Genomic DNA, 12,943 nt, shown 5'->3' on the forward strand with positions numbered 1-12,943 from the left:
CTCTGGCAAACACGCACTGCTGGGAAAAAAACTTAGCCTCCACTAAAAATCGAACCATCAAACTGGGAACTACTTCTCCTCTGTAAATCGAGTTGACTAGAAAAGTACCTCGTTGCCCCAGCAACTCCCTCTGCCTCAGTCAATTTGCACTACTGGAGACACTGCATCCTCCCTGGAGTAACTCGCACTCCTCTTCTATAGATAACACCGATCTCCCTTTGCCACTAAGAAACTAGAAATCTTTGCGAAGAAAATCTTCTGGTAATCATTGTCAACCATGTTATCACTACACTACTCTGATTCTCCTGCTACATGTTGTAGTTAAACCAATCTGCACTTCCACTCCGCTACTCTAATCTCACATTGTTGATGCCCTTACGCTTCTTCTATCACTGCAATAGTGAGTCTCGATCTCACAGCTACTTCAATACTTTGGGCTCTCATAGCAAAGGTAATGGTCCACCTAAGGAATCACATACACAGCAACTGGATCTAATCTATTGATCAATCCCTCCTTGGCTATGATCTAGATCTCCTTGTTGCTCCTTCCTCGGACCCTGCCCAATCTGGCATACTAGAGTGTCATACTCCTCCTCCTGAGAATATTGTCGCTATAAGCACAAATTCATCCTCCAGTCTGGAAGACAAATCCTCGATCTCTGCTGAAGCAGCTATCTGCTTCTCCTTCTTGTCCTTCTTTCTCTTAGGACATTGGCTGACATAGTGACCAAGTTCACCACAGCCAAAACACTTGACCTTCGACAGGTCCTTCTTCTTTTCTCTTTCAAGTCTTGTCCCTAGCTGGGACCCTTCTTTGCTTTACCTTTTCCTGCAAGAGTGACATTCTCTTGCTCCTCCTTCACCTTTGTTGCCTTGCCACTACTGCTAGTAGTGCCCTTGACTAAGTTGAGCCTTAGCTCCTCTTGAGTGAAATCACTCCATAGTCGATCCCAATCTGGAAGCTTATCACGCCCAGAGACCACCTAAACAAACATACACCATTCCTTAGTAAACCCATTGAGTGTTATACGCACTAACTCATCATTTGATGGCTTCTCTCCTACTGCAGCGAGTTCATCTCGAAAAGACTGAATCTTGTTGAGATAGGTGGTTACATCTTCGCCCCTATTCATCTTGACGATTCTCAGCTTTTCTTTGAGAATCATTTTTCGGTTCTCTGACAGATCCTGGTACAGCTTAACAATGGCATCCCACATCTCCTTTGTTATTCCCTTTTTTGCAATATGTGGAACAACGTGATCCCTGACTCCATCAAGAATAATCCTCTTGGCTTTGGCATTATCCTTTCTATACTCATGAAACTAGATGGGATCTGTTGGTACAATTATAATTGATGTAGCGAACTACTTCATATCGTTCTCGTCCAATAGAAATAGCATCCTAGCCTTACAGATACCAAAGTTGGAGTCTCCATCCAACCTATCATAATCTCTCAATCCTGTTGCGGTCATCTCAGGAAAATTTGTGACCTCAAATACACTGGAGAAATTAATAAAATGGGTTATAAGACCCTCATGTGCTTTCTCTTCCAAGCCTTGCATTGATTTACCCTGCAAAACCCTTTTGCGGAAAACCCTCTATGCTAGATCTGCTCTGAAAATTTCGATTTGCCTCTGGAAATCTTTTCCGGCAACCTCACTGCCTTTTGCTACTCACTGAGACAACTCTCACTTCCTCCAAATCACCTCCCTGGACTGGAAATCGAACTACAGCCTTTGAAACACGCACTGGCTAACTGACCAACACATAGATTTGTTCTCCAGTGCACTGATCTCTCTTATCTACACCAATTGTTGATTTTTGGGTAGCATCGGATGCAGTGTTGCAGGAAACGTCCCCCCTCCCCGGATCAAAAGCCCGATCCGCGATCCGTACAGATCCGTGGGTGATCCGCCCTCCGAAACACGTTTCCGAAAAACCGAAACACGGATCAGGCTGAAAAATACGGTTCCTGCCATTTCGGAACCATACGGCCCGATCCGTGTTTCTGTTTTTTCCAAAACGTGTTTCGGTTTTTTCTGATCCACATTTCGGTTATCCCGATTTGTGTTTCGGTTTTTCCAAAACGTGTTTCGTACAGACACAATTGAGCAACTATATGCTTAGCACTGGTCCATTTGGGAGCATGCATGCAATTAGAGATCGAGAGACTTTTTCTTCTCTTGAGTGGTGGAACATGCGTGGAGGTGCTATTCCACTTCTACAAACTTTGGCATTGCGGGTGCTATCACAGTTGGTAAACACTTCTTCTGCAGAGAGGAGTTGGAGGCTGGAGCTCTTATTCTTTCATCCACAGTGTTAAAAGGAACAGGTTGAGTTTAGACCGGACAGAGAGTTTGGTTTATGTTCATTACAACTTGCGATTGTTGTCCCATTACTGCGATGATGCAAAGACTAATAAAGACCTTAAGGTTCGGGACAGGAATCCAGAGAAGCCCAATTTGGAGGATGGAGTGTTGTGATTAGAGCAATTAGAGGATGCTCTTATCCAGGTGTATCCATTGTGGTATGAATTTTGCTTATAAAGCATTTCTCTAATTCCTGTTTTTAATTTTGTTTGTTAACTAGTGGTTTTTTTGGTATGAATTTTTTGAGTGATTCCGTGATGATGATGATCGAGTTGAGATGCCACCCCCATCTGGTCCCATGGTTCCCAGGTTCCATGGTTCAACACCAACAATAGGGGGTTCGTCTTCATCAGTTTCAGTGCCACAACTTTCACAAGCACCATCTTCTTCATTGCCACCACGTGGAGGCCCACCGCCACGTTCTCTTCGTGGTGGAAGGACGAGAGATTAGTAGATATATTCACAATTTACTACTTTTGTCATAGATTAATCATTAGACTTGTAGGCTTGTTGTGAATTTGAACCTTTTTGTCTTGGCGGTGACCAAGTGACCTATTTTGTAAACATTATTATTTGAATTTTGGACATGACAAATGTTTACAGTTGCTCACTCGCTAGATAAATCATAATATGCTCTATGTTTTATGTTTTATAATATGCTTAAAAATTTGATGTATGTTTGTAATTGCTAGAATATAGATGGTTGATGCTCGAATAATTAATCATTGATGTACAATGGAATCATGGATGCCATATCTATCTTGATTTATGTAAAAATATGCATGTTTCAATGTCTTCTACAACTAATCTTGTATTTGGGATGTTTGTTTTGAATATAAATGCAAAAAAAATATAAATATAAGCTTCCTAGATTTTGGAAAATGACACTTTCGCGTCCCCGCTTCGTGCAACATTGATCGGATGTGCTCTAGCTCCGAAATTTTGTGGAGGGGCTAGAACACATGAGATCTCCAAGACCCAGAAATCGTTTGGAGAAATTCCACCCGTAGTGCATGTTATTCAAATAATTAATTATTTGAAATGGTGCCTAAGTTAAAACTTAGGAAATTAAAATAATTAAAGTGAATTAATGTAAATATGGGTGAGAAGCTTCTAAGTGATGAGGATCAAGTCTAATTTAATCTTAGCTATTGATTAGAGGATCATGGTCGTTGATTTCTCAACAGGAAATGTATAAAGGAAGGCTTGGGGTCAGTTGGAGAACACACATAAGGAGAGCAGCACTTGAGCTAGATCAAAATTCTGGGGCGTGGTTTGTTGAGAATTTTGAAGTAAGCTTCTAGTGCAGAGAGGGGCAGTTCAGCAGCAGGACTTTCGTCCAAGGCCAAGAATACATAACAGAGAAGCAGCGCAGCACCAGGGAAAGACAGCGCAGCTCCAAAAGGGTGAGGCAGAGGCTGGAGGGCTAACACAGTCACGCAGAGGCAGCGCTGGGGTTTCTGTGAGGCAGATTGGGCATCAATTCAATAGATCGAATTCTGAGCCAGGAAGGCTCACCAGGAGGGTGACGCAACTCCTAGAGGAGGTGACACAATCCCAGCGCAGAGCTGGGAGCAGCCGTCACTGCACAGCACTGGGGACAGCGCAGTCACTTGTGGGGTTTGTTCATCCAGTTGCTGCATCCGCCAAAATATTTGTCTCCGGATAGAGGTACTTCTGCCGAATTTATTCTCTGTTGGGTGAGCCGGATTTGGCACCCTAGTTGTATTCAGAAATTTGAATAATATAAAACCCTCATATCTATTGCACCGGTTTTCCCACACTAGGTTTTTCCGAGGACGTTTAGTCCAAAAATAAGTGTGTCCTTTGTGTGGTTGTCTCATTTATTTTTCAGTACTTGATCTGTATATTGGTGTAGGTTGCAGTGTATTTGCATTAATATTTTCTGAATAATTCTGAAAATAACTTGTTAAAATGAAGAACACAAGTAGGTAATGCAAATCAGTTTACTGCAGTAGGATTTCTAATTTGTTAGATTCAAAAATTTTCACATGGTATCAGAGCGATTGCAGATCAAGGAGGACTGAAGCCATCAGCGAAAGGACAGAGGAAAAATTTGTGCGTGAAGACAGTTGTCCTGAGAGACAACGCAGTTTCAGGCCAAGAGAGCAGAGGAGGGGTGACGCAGTCACCAAGGGAGGCTCACGCAAAGCCTGCGTCAGCCTGATTGGGTGACGTTGTTGCTGCAGAGGGCAGCGCAGTGGTTACTGGGCCAGCGCAGAGACTGTTGAGTCTCGGTTTTCCAGTTGTTGTGGTTGGGGGTGCAGCACAGATTTTATCTGGAGTTGCTGGTGGGGTGTTGATTCTGTTGGTGCAGAATAGTACCTAGTGGGGCAGAAGCAAAGTAGAGGGAATCAGTTCCTCAGAAGATTTCTTGCCAAGAAATCTAGATCCAGTGCTGAGTAGCAACAAAGAGAGATCAGAGAGGGGTGGTTCGACAGTGGTTGGCAGAAGGATTTCCATGAAGGAAATCGAAATTCAGAGGGAGCTTGTTCCTTAGAGGATTTCTAGCGCCAAAGAAATCCAGATCCGAGTTTTGTTGGGGCAGCAGCGAAAGAGGGAGAAGAGAACCAGTTCGACATTCATTTGAGCAGAGATGGTTGTTAACGGACTAAGGGATCAGGACAGGTTGGATGGAGCATCCAACTTCGTCATCTGGAAGGCCAAGATCCTGGAAGTTTTGGATAAACATTGCATCAAGGATTATGCCTTGAAGACGATTGTTGTTCTGGTTGAAGTTGATCCTCTCAAAAAGTACGAGGAGTCTCAGGCAAAAGCAAAGTGCATGATCCTGGACGGGATCAAGGATCATGTGATCCCACATATTGCTGAGAAAGACACAGCAAGGGAAATGTGGGAGGCCTTGACCACTTTGTACGAGGGAACTTTCGTTCAGCGGAAGATGTTGCTTGAGAGTCAGCTGAGACAGTTTCAAATGCAGAAGGAAGAAGAAATCGATCCCTTCCTTCTTAGGTTGCAAGGGATCCGTGACCAGCTAACTTCCATAGGGGCTACACCAGATCCTGAATTTATGGTCAGGACTGCCCTGAATGCAGTCACTAAAGACTGGGAAACCTTTGTCCAAAGCATCTTGGCTAGGGCTTCTCTTCCTAGTTGGGAGGAGATGTGGGCAGCGCTTCGATAGGAAGAGATCAGACGGTTGACCAAGGCGGGAAGCAACAGCAAAGGGATCAGAGTCAAGGAGGACGAGGAGGATGCAGATCTCACATCAGCGGGACATCAAGGGCAGTAGAAGAGAAAGAAAAAGGACATATCCAAAGTTAGATGCTTCAGATGTGGAGAAATGGGTCATTTCGCCATGCAGTGCCCAAAAGAAGAAGGGCAAAGAAGAGAAGTCTAACTCAAAGGCTGCTCCAGCGCAAGCTGACGGAGAGGACGATGATGATTGCGCCATGAGTGCTCATGCACCTCTAGAAAAGAAGTGGGGTGATATAGAACTGTAGTTGGAGCTACAGTGAAGAGAAAAAGGGTAGGATCCTTGAGGTGCCCAAACTCTTGGATCACATACGGCTACGGGAGCCCTTAATGACAGTAGTAGAATGACGAGAGTCAGTTGGTGTGAGGGATGATGGAGCAATAGTGGCAGAGCTAGAGTGCCAAAGTCTGAAGCAGCGCAGTGGAGTGTTGCAGTAGTGCGGAAGGCACAGAGCAGATACAACAGCAGCGCAGTAGCATCAGAGGGTCAGCACAGATTAGCAGCAGAGGTAGCTTCAGCGTCAAGGGGCATCCAGACTGACCAGCATGTCAACTTTTGGGTGGCTTTTCAATTGCTTACTTCTCAGCAACTGAGTTGCAATGCAGCAGTTAGCAGTGGCAATGCTATGGGCAGCATGATGCAGCATATTGAGAGGGAGTTGCAGTACAGATGCAGCAGTGACAGTGGCAGTGTCATGGGCAGTAGTACAGTGGCAGCAACAGCGCAGTAGATTTAGGGCAGCAGGTCGAGCATCAGCAGTGCAGAGGACCGATGTCGTGGATCAGTGTGATACTTCTGCTAGGAAGTATTGCTAGAGCACATTCCTCGCTAAGAGGGAGTGTTGATTTTTGGGTAGCATCGGATGTGCTCTAACTGCGAAATTTTGTGGAGGGGCTAGAACACATGAGATCTCCAAGACCCATAAATCGTTTGGAGAAATTCCACCCGGAGTACATGTTATTCAAATAATTAATTATTTTTAATGGTGCTTAAGGTAAAACTTAAGAAATTAAAATAATTAAAGTGAATTAATGTCAATATGGGTGAGAAGCTTCTAAGTGACGAGGATCAAGTCTAGTTTAATCTTAGTCGTTGATTAGAGATTAGATCACAACCGTTGATTTCTCAACAGGAAAAGTATAAAGGAAGGCTTGGGGTCAGTTGGAGGACACACACAGGGAGAGCGGCACTTGAGCTAGATCACAATTCTAGAGCGTGGTTTGCTGAGAATTTCGGAGTAAGCTTCTAGTGCAAAGAGGGACAGTTCGGCAGCGGGACTTTCATCCAAGGCCGAGAATACATAACGGAGAGGCAGCGCAGCATCAGGGAGAGATAGTGCAACTCCAGGTGGGTGACGCAGAGCTGGGAGGAGCCATCGTTGCACAGCACTGGGGACAGCGCAGTCACCTGTGGGGTTTGTTCATCCAGTGGTTGGATCCACCAAAATATTTGTCTCCGGATAGAGGTACTTCTGTCGGGTTATTCTATGTTGGGTGAGCCGGATTTGGCACCCTAGTTGTATTCAGAAATCTGCATAATAATAAAACCCTCATATCTACTGCACCGGTTTTCCCACACTGGGTTTTTCCGAGGACGTTTAGTCCAAAGATAAGTGTGTCCTGTGTCGTAGTCTCATTTATTTTTTCAGTACTTGATCTATATATTGGTGTAGGCTGCAGTGTATTTGCATTAGTATTTTCTGAATAGTTCTGAAAATAACTTGTTAAAATGAAGAACACAAGTAGGTAATGCAAATCAGTTTACTGCAGTAGGATTTCTGATCTGTTAGATTTAGAAAATTTCACACCAACCTCTCTCTAGATCTACTCTGATACCATGTGAAATTTCCACAAATCGCAGCAACTAGAAATTTATCTCCTAACTTATGCAGTTTATTTCTCTGTTGTTAATTATTAACGACGAATAACGATAAACTCACACTGCAATTCTTCACAAATAAAACTACGTTGCGGAATATAAAAATACTGGAACTAAGAAAATAATGCACACACACACAATAAACCAAACACCAATATGTTTGGACAAATCGTCCCTAGAAAAACCTTGAAGGGAAAACCAGTACAACAAATGAGGGTTTTATTATTATTAATCTTCAGCAATTTAGGAGTACAATAATATACTTGCCTGATACTAACAAAGCTCCCGCAAATACTGATCTCCACTAACAAAATAAACTAGAGATTCAAAATCTCCCTCTACAACTCAATCTAGCCTCTCCTAACCAACTCGCACTCTCTCTGGCTACTCGCAATGCCTACTAGAATGTGCATTGCTTGCCTCTGGAAATTCGCACAACCTCTGGGACTCCTTCCTTGCAAGTCGAAATGCCTCTAGTAGCTGCTAGACCCACTCACTCTGCATCTGGGAAATAGTTCTGGCACTGGCACACTTGAATGATGTCTCTCCTGCAACTTGCACTGGGTAAACTGGCTAACTCGCACTAGCTGATTCGGCCTCCTTCTCTGCAGATAAATCGACCTCATTCCTACCTTTAGAAACTGGAAATCACTGTGGAAATTTTCTCCGGAAATTTTCCTCCCAAATCTGTGCTGAAACCCCACTGCTCGGTGTCTCCCTAGCTTCAGTTGCACCATAGTTGAATCACTACAATTGGGTAGTTGAACTACTCAACTATCTTCTATTGTTGTATCTCTCCAACCCCATCGACCCTGCTCTTATAATCTTCTATTGGGAAACCAACAGCCATGATCACATCTCACTCAATGGCTAAGATCATCTTGACTCCATCAATTCACTTTTCTAGAAATCTCTAGAGAAAAATTGATTTCCCTCAATTAATCTGATTTAATTAACCAATTTTCCTAAGTTAAACTTAGGAAATATTTAATTATTGGTCAATTCATCTAATTGAAGTGTTTCTAGGGTTTTTCTTGTGAAACTTTTCTGGGTTTTGGAGATCTTGTGTTCCTTAGCCTCTTATACACCATAGAGACTAGAACACTTGTTCGTTGCTACCAAAAACTAACAAAGACAAGGTACAGAAGGGAGCAGTATGGATCCAGTTCTATAGTCAAGTAGATTGATCTCGGAACGAATTTTGTATACTTTAAGGGCAAGCTTGAAATGATTGAGTGTGTCTCTCTCAGTAAGAGGGAGTGATGAGATAGAAACATCAAGGACAGACAATTCTCTCTGGATAAGGTTGACCAGGAGAATGGTCCAGATTGTTGATATGATAGCATCAGAGGATATGCATTCTACCTTAAGAAAATGGTCTAGTAGGGGAGAGACATTCTACCTTAAGGAGAATGGTCCGACAGAGGACAGACATTCTTTCCAAGTAAAAGATATTGACCAGAAAGAGAAAGAATGGTCCTAGAGGCTCATACACTCAGTTGAGTGGGTGCCTTCAGCATCAGGCTCGGACTCTCCAGATAGGATGAGGATCCCTTGAAGAGTGAGGCCCTTGGAGATTCACCATGAGTCAGAGATATTGACCAGGATGATGGTGACTAGTCTATATACCATGTGCCAATGTGACCAAAATATGGTGACTAGTTGATGCTAAGATATGCCATGTGTCAGGTATCGACCGGGATATGGCAAGTAGTTGACGCTAATGATTTACCAAGAGTTGGTAATTATATGATGTTGTTGATTTACCATGTCTCACAGTGGTTGATCAAATTATGAATTATGGCAAATTTGGAAGTATTTGTGAGCACACTACAACAATAATAAAAGTTTGAAGTCTAAAGACCTACTATAGATGTCAAACAACTCAGATTGAACCTTAGAGTGAATCTCAGTCTATCCGAAGGCCGAGAGTCTTCTAAAATAACCTTAGAATACTATTTGTTTTGGTAACTAATATTGTTGTGATTTGATTAATGTCTCTGGAAGGCTGAGTCATTGGAGGAGATTGTTCTTAGTCTTGAGTACAAAGAATGTTTTGTTCAAGGCCAAGGATCTTGACTATAAAGTGACCATGAGGAGATCATAACATGGAATAATTTTTAACATCATTGAAGTTGTCTATAAAGGTCTTGGAGATGCCTGGATACTTACTTGTAATCAAAAGCCTAGATGCATTTACAATGAAGTCAAATTTGATAAAGGTTTCTATGCACAGAAGACTATAATGGGAGAACTAAGTTTAAAGATCAATGACTCCTTCAATCATTGGAATCACTGCAATCTTGTTTGAATTACACTTAGATGATCTCTTATCCAATCCTGAAATGTTGAAAAATTGTTCAGTCTATTGGATTTTAAGTGGGATCTAAAATTCTACCCTCCATATGAAATCCAATGAGTTCAAAACCACTCTCAAACATCTTGAGCCATTTCATGGTAATATTAAAAGTTTAAGTAAAAGGATGAAAATGAAAGATAAAGGAAAATGTCACTTTTACCTTGAGAATTTAACATTACCATGAACTGCATAGCAATAGTAAGGCCATAGGTTTGAATATTAGGCACCTACTATGGGCCAAATGCTAGTTAAGAGAAAAAAAGCAAACAGGGTCTGTACGCTACATTGTATGTGGCTCTAATGAAGCGACCATTTCGCTGAAAATGGTCAGTTTGATATTGAACCAGCCGGTTCCATTACAAAACGGGTCGGTTCAGTATGGTTCAAGAGGCTGGTCCAAACCAGTTTTTCCCTCCAACCGGTCGGACTGGCTGGTTTAGACCAGTTCAGTCTGGTTCTGATAACACTAGTCAAGAATATCTAGAATTAAGACTCAAAAGTTAAAATTGAAAATGAAAAATGGACAATGAACCAATGTTATCAAAACCGGACCAATCGTCGAACCAATCAACCCAAAAATGAAGAAAAAAAAAAAACTAGACCAAAAAAACACATAAATATTCAAATTTTGAAAAAAATACATAAATATTCATGTGCATCCATATGAATCCAAACTATTATAAACAAATATTCAAAGTTTCTCATATATATAGCAAGGGTGCATATAAGCAAAATAGCACCAAGTACAATCCATATTTGAACCAAGAATACGTCAAAAAAAAGAGGCTCTAGATGGCCTATATAGTCCAAATAAAAAAAATCATGCTACAACAAGTACCCACATATCATCAAAATTGTTGCCTATATTGGGATCCTCGTCATCAATATAACCCTCTAAGCATTAAAATAAGATAGAAAAAGCTTAACATGTCAAATCGAGATTTGGTTTAAGTGATGAGTACATTTTTACTAGGGTCATGACAAAGGAGTTCAACCATCAATGTCACCAACATCGAGGTACATAGAGGGCTTGGTGCTTTTGATTAAATGTTAGTTCCATCTCATCATGCATGATAGAATCCAATGCAAACATTGCAATCCCCCTAATCCTGAAATCTTGAAAACTATTAACTCTACTGGATTTTGAGTGGGATTCAAAATTCTACTTTCTTCATAAACCCAATGAGGTTGGAACTACTCTCAAACATCCTAAAAACGATTAATGGTAATGACAAAAATTTAAGTAAAAGGATGAAAATGAAAAATAAGGAATTCTCAATGGAAACGTTGCAATCCCCCCAATCTTGATATTTTGAAAATTGTTAACCCTACTAGATTTTGAGTGGGAACTAAAATTCTACTTTCTTCATATGAAATCCAATGAGGTTGGAACCACTCTCAAACATCCTGAAACAATTAACGGCAATGATAAAAATTCAAGTAAAAGGATGAAAATGAAAGATAAAGGAGAATAAGGAATTGTCCTTTATCTTTCATTTTCATCCTTTTACATTAAGAATTTAACATTGCCATTAATTACATAGCATTAGAAGGGCCCTAGGGTTGAATATCAAGCTTCAACACTCATAAATTATTGTTTTTTGTTGGTTGATGTAGCTCAAACAGGTGTTCTAGCCTCTAGTGGTGTTCTATTCTTTTGAATGGAAATGTCTTAATTAAATTAATTAATCAGTTTTAATTATTTCCCTAAGTTTTAACTTAGGGAAATAGATTAATTAATCAGTAATAATTGAGACATGGTCAATTTTACTTTAAAGATGTCTAGAAAAGTTTCTAAGTGATCTTAGCCATCGATTAGATCATTTCAAATCTAGATCTTGGCCATTGATTTCTCAACAAGGGATTATAAAGGGAATCGATGGCCAACTTCGGAGATCAATGATCATCATGATCTGGGTTTGACACCAGTGAGGGTTTCAGCAGTAGTTGAAGCAGTGAATATTTTCCGAGGTTTTCTTTCATCGGTATTCTTCCAGTTTCCGAGATCCGAAGGAAGAATTCTTCCACAGTTTTTCTGCAAACAAGGAAGCATTGAGGCCTTGAGGATTCCAAGAGGGTCATGTTTTCTCTCAAAGAAGTTGAGCTTCCTTGTATTTGCCAAGAGGAGGTAGTACGAGATTGCCAAGAGGGTCATACAAGTTGCCAAAAGGGTCGAGAGGTTGATTCCGTCTAGGCCGTAAGCATCAGAGGGTCTAGAAGCAACACATGTGGGGTCGTACAGGTTGTATTTGCCAGTGTGAGGCCATGTCAAGTTGCAGAGGGAGGTTATAACTTGTAAGCCTTCTAGGGGTTAGATGGACTTGTGGAGGGAAGAAATATTTTGCCAGAGCTTTGTTGGGGTTTGGCAAGCAGTATTATAATATATATCAATTGTAGAATTTGTTAAAGATTATTAAAACCCTCAAATCTGAAGAACCGGTTTTCCATTCAGGGTTTTTTCAGGGACATTTTGTCCAAAAATATTGGTGTCCATTTTGTGATTGATTTTCTCAAGTTTCCGCAATTTATTTTTGGTGAATATTGCAATGATGTTTTTATTCAGTATTTGCAATAAAATAGTTTTTCTCATCATTAAATACATTGGATAATTACAGGTTGATTGCAATAAATGATATTTTTATCAAATTTTCACATTTTTAAGCAAAATTCAGGGGGACACCTAGCCCTTTTTTAGGGGGTGCCCATAAACACCTCGTTTGGGGAAACACATCCCCACATTGAGGAAATGTTTTCCCCTGCATTTCCCCAAACTTCCCCAAAAGGAGGACATGGGGAAATGTTCCCCGGGCTTCCCATCCTTGGAGCATGGGAAATGGGAAATGTGGGGACTACACCCCCACCCTAGCGACACATCCCCGCGGAACATTGGATTAAGATGTGTTGGTCACAGTACCTCATGAACGAGTTCATACAGAACTGCTTGGATACAGGAACATGGGAAGGAATTATATTATAGTTGGTCCTACTTTTGTCGGTAATGGTAGTCTAGAAGCCACCTCTAGGAAATGACTATGATTCCCCTGTCACAAAATGTTTTTCCACACCAAAGTTCAATGTATGGCAGGTTAGCGCAGACAA

At 41.3% G+C, this 12,943-nt stretch overlaps 1 protein-coding gene across 2 annotated transcripts in view; it reads right to left on the minus strand.

The window, feature by feature from the left end:
* LOC149233606 (indole-3-acetaldehyde oxidase-like) overlaps nucleotides 1-12,943 on the minus strand; it is a 292,839-nt gene that overhangs the window by 276,792 nt on the left and 3,104 nt on the right. The gene's annotated exons all lie outside the window — the stretch shown is intronic.

This window comes from Pinus tabuliformis, chromosome J, assembly GCF_031772625.1.
Source record: "Pinus tabuliformis cultivar Carrire ecotype Pingquan chromosome J, CPIR1, whole genome shotgun sequence".
Classification (NCBI taxonomy): domain Eukaryota; kingdom Viridiplantae; phylum Streptophyta; class Pinopsida; order Pinales; family Pinaceae; genus Pinus; species Pinus tabuliformis.